We start from the raw sequence: 8,442 nt of genomic DNA, 5'->3' as shown, positions 1-8,442 counted from the left end.
TTTGTATGAAAATTTAGTGTCAGTTTGTTCACTCTAATTGAAGCCATTTTATTTGGATTTTGATTGTGATAAATTAATTGTATTATTTGGAAATAACTGAAATCTTTGTAAGATTAAGATATTTCAAAAGGCAGTAAGTCTTCCCATTTATTCATATTTTATATATTATGTATATCAAATATATCTTAAGAGAATAAATATACGGTTTCTTCTCTTTGTCCACCAAGGGAAAAATTGTGTCAATATATTTTCTGATATTGAGTCGTACTTATATTCTAGGAATATACCCTAATTATTTATGAAGTTTTATTTCTTTAATATACAATTAGAATTAGCTAGTTAAAATTTTATTTGGAATTTTCCTAAGTAGGATTGTTTTAGTCAGCTTTTTCACCTCTGTGACAAAAAGATCTAACAAGAGTAATTAGAGGAGGAAAAGTTTATTTGGGGGCTCACAGTTTCAGAGGTTTCAGTTCATAGATAGCTGACTCCATTCCTTGGGATTTGAGGTGAGGCAAACATCATGGCTGAAGAGTGTGGTGATGGAAAGCAGCTCAAGATATTGAAACAGGCAGCAGAGAGAGACTAAGTTTAGCTTGTAAATATAGATCCCAAGGGCATGCCCAGCCACACCATACAGGCTTTCATAGACCAATAATTTGACCTCTAAACCTCTTACATTTTCTTACACTTGAGCTTTTGGGGGACACCTCACATCTAAATTGTAGGAAGGTTCACAAATAGAACAAGCTTGATGTTTTTGTACTGTAATCTAGTTTGGATTAAGGTTATACCAGTATGTCTTATTCTCCATTAACTGGAAAATATGCATAAAATGTAAGATGGATCTTATTTATTCTGTGCAAGTTTGGTAAACCACACATGAGGTGCTATGGGGGGGGCGTACTAGAGATCTAACCCAGGGACACTAGGCCACTGAGCCACATCCCCAGCCTTTTTAATTTTTATTTTTTGTATTTTATTTAGAGAAAGATCTCACTGAGTTGCTTAGGGCCTTGCCTTTGCTGAAGCTGGCTTTGAATTCATGATTCATGCCTCAGACTCCTGAGCTGATAGGATTACAGGCATGTGCCATGGCGCTAGCATGTTAGGTGATTTGAGGGGAGAATTTTCACAATAAGGTGGATATTCTCATGGGCTTACAGGCTGCTTTCTGTTATTAGTCTACATTCTGCTTCTCTGTGTTCTAGTTTGGATCTTAAAGGTCCTCCAAAGGTCCATGTATTGAAGACTTGGTCCCCACCAAGCCAGGGTGGTACTGGGAGGTGGTGAAAACTGTAAGAGGTGGGGCCTAGTGGGACGAAGTTAGGCCATTGGGGTGTGACCTTCATTAGGGGTGTGGCCGTCATTGGGGGTGTGGTCTTCATTGGGGGTGTGGCCTTCAAGAAGGTATTGGACCACAGCTTCTTTCTGTCTCTCTCTTTGCTATCACCAGATGAGTGACTTTGCACCACCATGTGCTCCCCACTGAGATACTCTGCCTCATCACCACAGGCCCAAAGACAATGCAGCCAGCCAAACACAGATTAAAATCTCTGAAACCATGAGCCAAAATAAATCTTTCCTCCTTCTAGAGGATTTATCTCAGGTGTTTATCATCAAGACAAAAGGTGAATGCTTACCAGCTTTCAGTTGTGTTTGTTCCTGAATCTATTTATGACAGGTTTACCTGTTATAATCATTTAACTTAATGCTGTATTATGTAAACCATGAAATAAGTGGAAGAAGGTTTTTATTTCTGTGAAGACTAAGTTGAATATTTTAGTAGGAATAGACAGGGTTGAATCATGGCGATCAATGACTTAGAATTAAATGTGCTAATAGTGGGTGGGTGCCAGGAATCATAAACATCTATGTGCTTGCTACTCAAAGTGTAGTCCATGTACCAGGAGCCCCAGCATCACCTGAAAGTCTGATAGAAATGCCAAATGTCAGAATCCCCTCCACATCTACTGCTCAGTGTCTGCCCTGTTACAAGATCCCCAAGAGATTTACATACACTTTAAATTAAAAAATAAAATTTTCAAATAAAAAATTCTGACACTACATTAAAAGACTGGTGAGCAGATGTATGTTTTTGTGTTTTCAATGAAAGTAAAATGTAATGACATTGTATTATAATCTCTCCCCTTAATGAACTTTTTAAATTTTTCATTATTGGATGCAGGTCTGGACTGTGTTAGATAAGAGAAATTCTTCTCTCATTCCTATTTCCTTGCACCATTTTTCATCAAAAGTACTAGCATAGAGTTATGTTCAATTCTAATCTTTTTTAATAATGCAGATATGGACAGTTTTTAATATCTAATGCTTTCATTTGTGTCTTATTGCTGTTTTGTATTTTGGTTTCTGTTTTACACTTGTTCAGAGTAGCCACAAATTTGTTTAAATTATGTTTTTTGCTCAAAGTATTATCTTTTGTTGTTTTTATTTTCTGTTTCACTGATTTTTACTTTTACTTTATAATTTCCTTACTTCCACTATCTTTGAGATTATTTTATTTTTTTTCTGCCTCTCTTATTTTCCAACACCAGGATTGAAAGCTACAAGGGTTCCTCTAATGATTGCGTTGTCCACATCCTCCATGATGTAGAACTCACATGGGCATTTATTTCTATATCCACAATGCACAGATTTAGTTTTAGCTTTCTTTTTATTTCAAAGGGATTTGTCTGTTGCTATAACAGTTTATATTTAAGACTGGGAAATTTATAAAGAAAAGAGGTTTATTTTGGATCCCAGTTCTCAAGACTGGGAAGTCCAAGAATTTGGTGCCAGTAAGGGCTTTATGCTGCTATAACTCATGGTGGAAAGTGGAAGGGCAAGTGGGAATGCATGAAAGAGAGGGGTCATGAGGAGCAGTCTCCTTCTATAGCAACCTGCTCTCATGAGCCCCACAAGAGCTCACACACTCAAGAAAGGCATTCACCTGCTCATGAGGACACTTCCCATAACCCAGATATCTCTCAGGAGATCCCAGGACCTTGCAACACACTTATACAGGGGACCAAATTTCTTTTTTTTCCTTCCTATTTTTATATTATACATACTGATGAAATTTGCACAGAATATAACAATATAATCTGGCCACTATCATTTCCTAGTACTTACCCCTTCCTCCCTTTCTTTCTCCCCACTGGTCTCTTTCCTCTACTAAGGAACCAAATTGCAACATGAGTTTTGTCAGAGGCAAACTACATTTGAAACCATAGAAGTTGTATTTTTAAATCTTGAAATGAACAATTTTTCTAACCTCTCAATATTATCCTTTTTTTATTCTTTTTTGCAGTCTCTTCAGAATGTGACTAATATAATTTTTGAATTTTGAAGTTCACCAAGATGTTCTACTTTAGCAACAATTTTAGTAAATGTTCTATTGGTGTTTGAAATGAAGATACGGTTTCCTTTGGCATAAAAATGTGTCTGCATGTATGTATTTACACATATGTATATATCAAGATTGTTGATAATGCTATTCCAGTTTTATCATCCTTTGGTATCTCATGGCATTTACCATTAACTTCAATCCCAAGAGTCATTCTACACCATTGCTCTTTGAGCTCATACCCTGATTATTTTAGGGTGGGTAGTAACATCCCTAAACTAGGAGATAAGTCAAGATTAAATCTAGTCCAGAATTTACCAACAGAGACAAAGCTTTCTTTTCTCCCTTCTGCTTGTGATGCTACAATATAGCAGATCTAAAGCTATGGCAGCCACCTTGTGATGTTGAGGCATCTTTACTCATTTTGAAAGCTCATTTACTCACCCCTCTTTAGTGTGTTCTGGTTTGTTTGTTTGTTTGTTTGTTTTTAAGAATCCATCCTAGATGATCTGGGAGTGTAAGTACCTACTGCTTTCTTACTCCCACTCCCCATTTCATTGAACTTGGGCCTGATCTTCCCAAACCCTCCTGCCTTCAGGGCATCTTCTGCATTTATTTTGTTCCTGATTGTTTTTGGTGAGATCTGCTGATCTCCTCTGCCTCCTGTCTTTCAGAAATCATTCCAAAGCTCTGCTGCTGATTACTGAATTCTTTCATTTCCCTGCAACATCAAGGATTTATTCTTTTTCATTTTTTGCTCTTTTTTCTTTTTTGTCTTTTTGTGGGAAATAGAATTAAAATGATGGTGGATTTATGAACTCAGTCACTCATCATAATTCAATTTTAACAGTAAAATTAATAATTAATTCTTTAGACATGTATGGGGCAATAATGGTCTCCAAATGATTCCGTTGGGGTTCAGAAATATACTGATTGCATTTCTGCCCTTCCCCCTCCATCCCTTGGGCTGTTTACATTCCTTAATGTGTTAGACCTTTTGCTGAAACTATTTAAAATATGCAGGATCTTCTAAGAAGGTCGCCAGCCAAAAACAGAGGAAAAAGTAGAAATATGCACTGCACCAGAGGCTCCGGCCAGTGGGGCATCCAATTGCTGCTCAACCTGGGTTTGCATGATTGCAATTACACCCCACAATCTTGTCCCAATTCCTTGACAGCATTTTATGCAAATAAAAATTTGGTCTCACAGGCACATACCAGGCAGATTTGTTTAAAGTAGAGGATGTACCAAAACTCAATGAAAGAGCCACAGGAGTCTGTACCCCTGGCTCAGGTCCATGAGGTCAGCTTCTGGGCTCCTGAACAAAGTCCCCCCCCCATATCCTACAGGATCAGGGCTCCATAGCAGCCCAGCTAAATGGTTTAGGTGCATCAGAGCCAATGTCCACTCTCTCTATGCCAGCCCTTGAGCTTCTACAGATGCCATGTCCTTGACCTTGAGATGGTGAACTAGCGCTGTCAGCTTCCTAGTGCTGTTTTGATGACTAAATGACATGCACACATATGGCACTCTTAAGGCCATGATCTTTGTTCTCATTGTGACCCTGGAGGACCTGTCTCTGCAATCAGCTTCACATTCTGAAATGAAGCCTAGAAGCCTCCATCATCAGTGGGAGCCACCAGCAGCTCATACATCACCCACCTTTTATACAGATAACAGTGAAATGGATACACAGGTCACACTGCCTGATGGGCTGTGTATCTAGCTCATGCTTCACAAGCACCTATGCTAATGTTATGGTGTGGCTGTAGGAGGTCCCTGAAAGCTCCTGAGCAGGAGGTGTAGTGATTCCATCATGAGAACAGTAACCTACTTAGTGCATTAATCCACTTGATGGGTTAAAATCAGCCAGTGGGGATGTGCCTTGGGGATTATATATTTTGTTCCTGCTCATCTCCCCCCTCTGCCCTCTCTCCCTCCCTCCTCTCCACCCTCTTCTTGGATGCCACTAACTGAGCAGCTTTCCTCCACCATGCCCTTCTGCCATGATGCTCTGCCTCTTCTCAGGCCCAGAGCTAGGAAGTTATGAAGTTACGTAATCATGGCCTGAACTTCTGAAATCATGGTTTTCCTCCTCGAAGTGGCTCTTGTCAGGTATTTTGGTCACAGCTTATACGGGTGTGTTACTGTTGGTACCATTTGTTTGTGCATACAGATAGTCCCTTACTTAACCATTTTTTGATGAAGGTGTACCCACATGACCATTCTGTTTTTCACTTTCAGTACAGTCATTTGAAAAATCATATGAGATCCTCCATACTCTACTATAGGATGGGCTTTATGGTAGATTGTCTTGATCAACTGTAGGCTAAGTATCCTGAGCAAGTTCAAGGTAAGCACGGCTGAGCTGTGATGTTTGGTAGGTTCATTGTAGTGAATGCACTGTTAACTTTGGATATTTTTAAGATACTATGGATTTATTGGGATGTGGCCCCATAAAAAGTAGAATAATATTTCTCTATATACAAGTAGGCAAGTGTGTAGGCACATATTTCTATGTGTGTATGTGTGTTCATGTTTTATATGAAGATGTACCTATGTATATGTGTGCATGAATATTTGTATATCTGTAGGTAAGTAACGTGTTAAGGCTATATGACATGCACATGGTCATGTATGTATTTATATCTGTCTTGGGGGCAGAATCATGACATCAGGGCAGAAAGCTGAGTGTCTTATTCCTCCAATCCATCCTAACACTTACAAATTTTCAGTTAACACAAAAGAAGTCAGCAGAAATCATTGTCAAATGCAGCTATGCTGAGACTCATCCCCACAGTGTCCAAGGGGATATTCCAACTGGCTTCACAGGGTTTGCATTAGCATAGATATTACATTAACAGGACTGATTAGCATGTGCTTATATCTCAAGAGACTCCAACACAATCCTTGAAACACAGAAGCTTGACAAATGTGGATCACATTTAAATAAAATATCAAGACAACTCAGTTCAGTGACTGACGGCCAGAGGTGGAGGGAAGCAAAGATTATAATTTCTTCTTAAAGAAAAAAAAATTATTACTAAAATATTTATGGACCATTTTCCTAAATTGCTTTATAATCTATAGAGGAAATTATCCTTTAAACATATTCCATAAAATGAATGTCCTTTTAAAGCCATAATCAATTTTCTTTCCATCTATTACATCGTGTCTCCAAGTTGTCATGAGTTATAGACTCTTCCCTAAGCTCTTCTTTCCTCCAAAATTACTACAATATTCAATTATGACCTAATATTTTGTATATCATGTAATTGGAGAAGCTGCCTAGAGGAAGCTAAGCAGAAATGTATTTATTTATCATTATATTTATTATCAATTTGATGGCAAAGGTTTTCTAAACCAAGGAGGCATATTTTAATTGTGTGTCCAAGATCCTCAAACACAATAGGCAGGTTAAGTGGAATGTCATTGTCTTGTCAGTATTTTCACAGAACTGTTCACTTGGTGTGCAGATATGTAGCAATAGGTGGTTTCCAATCCATCACAGTATACATTCTTGTTCACCTGAAAAAAAAAAAAAAAAAAAAAACAGAACCTACTTGAGCCCCTTCAAGAAGGATGCACAAGAGGCATTAAAAGGGCTTGGGATATCTTTCAGAAGCAAGCTGCCCGCTCTCCTCTCCCCAGTGAAGTCAATACATGGATGAGGTGATATGCACCCCCGTTGCCATAGAAAACCAATTTCATATATGTTGGCCAGCAAAAACAGTTTTCCCTCATATCTGCCTTCCAGATGCTGCCAGGGAGCCTCTGAACCCCAGGTACATCGGTCACCAGAATGATGCTGGTGTCAGTCTCTCAACTTTAGGAGGAGGCAAGGTAGGTCACATGCTAATCATTCTACCAACCTTGACCGCATAGTAGGTGCCACAGCGGACCCTTTCTGTGTTAGCAGGAAGTGCCCACCAGGAGACCACTCTCTCACAAGGATGCTAGCTTTACCCCTATGCTAATTATAGGTAATCTAGAACCATGGGTGTCCAAAGTGGTAGTCCCCAGCCACACATGGCCACTGCATAGCTGAATTGGCTGATTCTGAATTGAGACACGTTCTAGGTATAAAATGTGCACCAGATCCCAAAGCTTGGGTACAGAACCAACAAAAGTATCTCAATTGTTACACTGATTGCACATTGGAATTATAATATGTGGGGTTTACAGGATTAAATGAAGTACATTATTAAAATCAATTTTATATCAGCAGAACTGATAGATAAAATATAGTATGTACATACAGTGAAGTATTATTTGCCTTTAAAAAGGAAAGAAATTCTGACATGTATTACAATATGATTGATCCTTGATGATATTGTGCTAAATGGAATAAGTCAATACTCAAGGAAAAAAATACTATATGATTCTATTTATGTGAGATCCCCAGAGTCCTCAAACCTAATCCTCACCCTGATTTAGAATAGGTGTGTGTGAGAGAGATTAACTGTGCATGGACAAACTAGAATCAACAATAAAATGTCAAATGGTAGGTGTTCTCTCACTGCATCCAGCTAAATAAAATGTTGCTTTAGATGCAAAAAATCTTTTAAAACTAAAATTGTACTTATTTTTGCTAAATAAGTATATTTTAGCTGCTCATGTTCAAAAACTAATTATGTGAGATTATATGTTAATCGGCTTCACTACAGTAATGATTTTATTTTTTATATGTATCCCATAGCATCATTTGGTAAGCCACAAATGTAAACAATAAAACATTTTTTACAATGTTGTTTTGAACATATATTAAATTTCTGTATACATTTAGACCTATCTCATGTCAACTGATCTGTTTCATTTTTTCCTGCAAATTCTATTCTATTGGGTTACAGTAGTATTATATTGTTTCTATCATATTTTATATTATTATTTTATATTATATTATCTCACATTATATTGTTTTACCTTATTATATTGTTTTACTTTAGATAGAGCAAGATACCCAACTCTATATTTTTGGTCTAAAATTTTCTTAACAATTTTTATGTATTTATTTTTTTTAACAAATTTAAAATACTTTCTGTTAATTCAAATAAAATCCATTGAAATGATACTGGGAATTGCATCAACTCTGTTAA

Source organism: Ictidomys tridecemlineatus, chromosome 13 (genome assembly GCF_052094955.1).
Source record: "Ictidomys tridecemlineatus isolate mIctTri1 chromosome 13, mIctTri1.hap1, whole genome shotgun sequence".
In the NCBI taxonomy this organism is placed as follows: Eukaryota; Metazoa; Chordata; class Mammalia; order Rodentia; family Sciuridae; genus Ictidomys; species Ictidomys tridecemlineatus.
Note: the sequence above shows the minus strand (reverse complement) of the source record.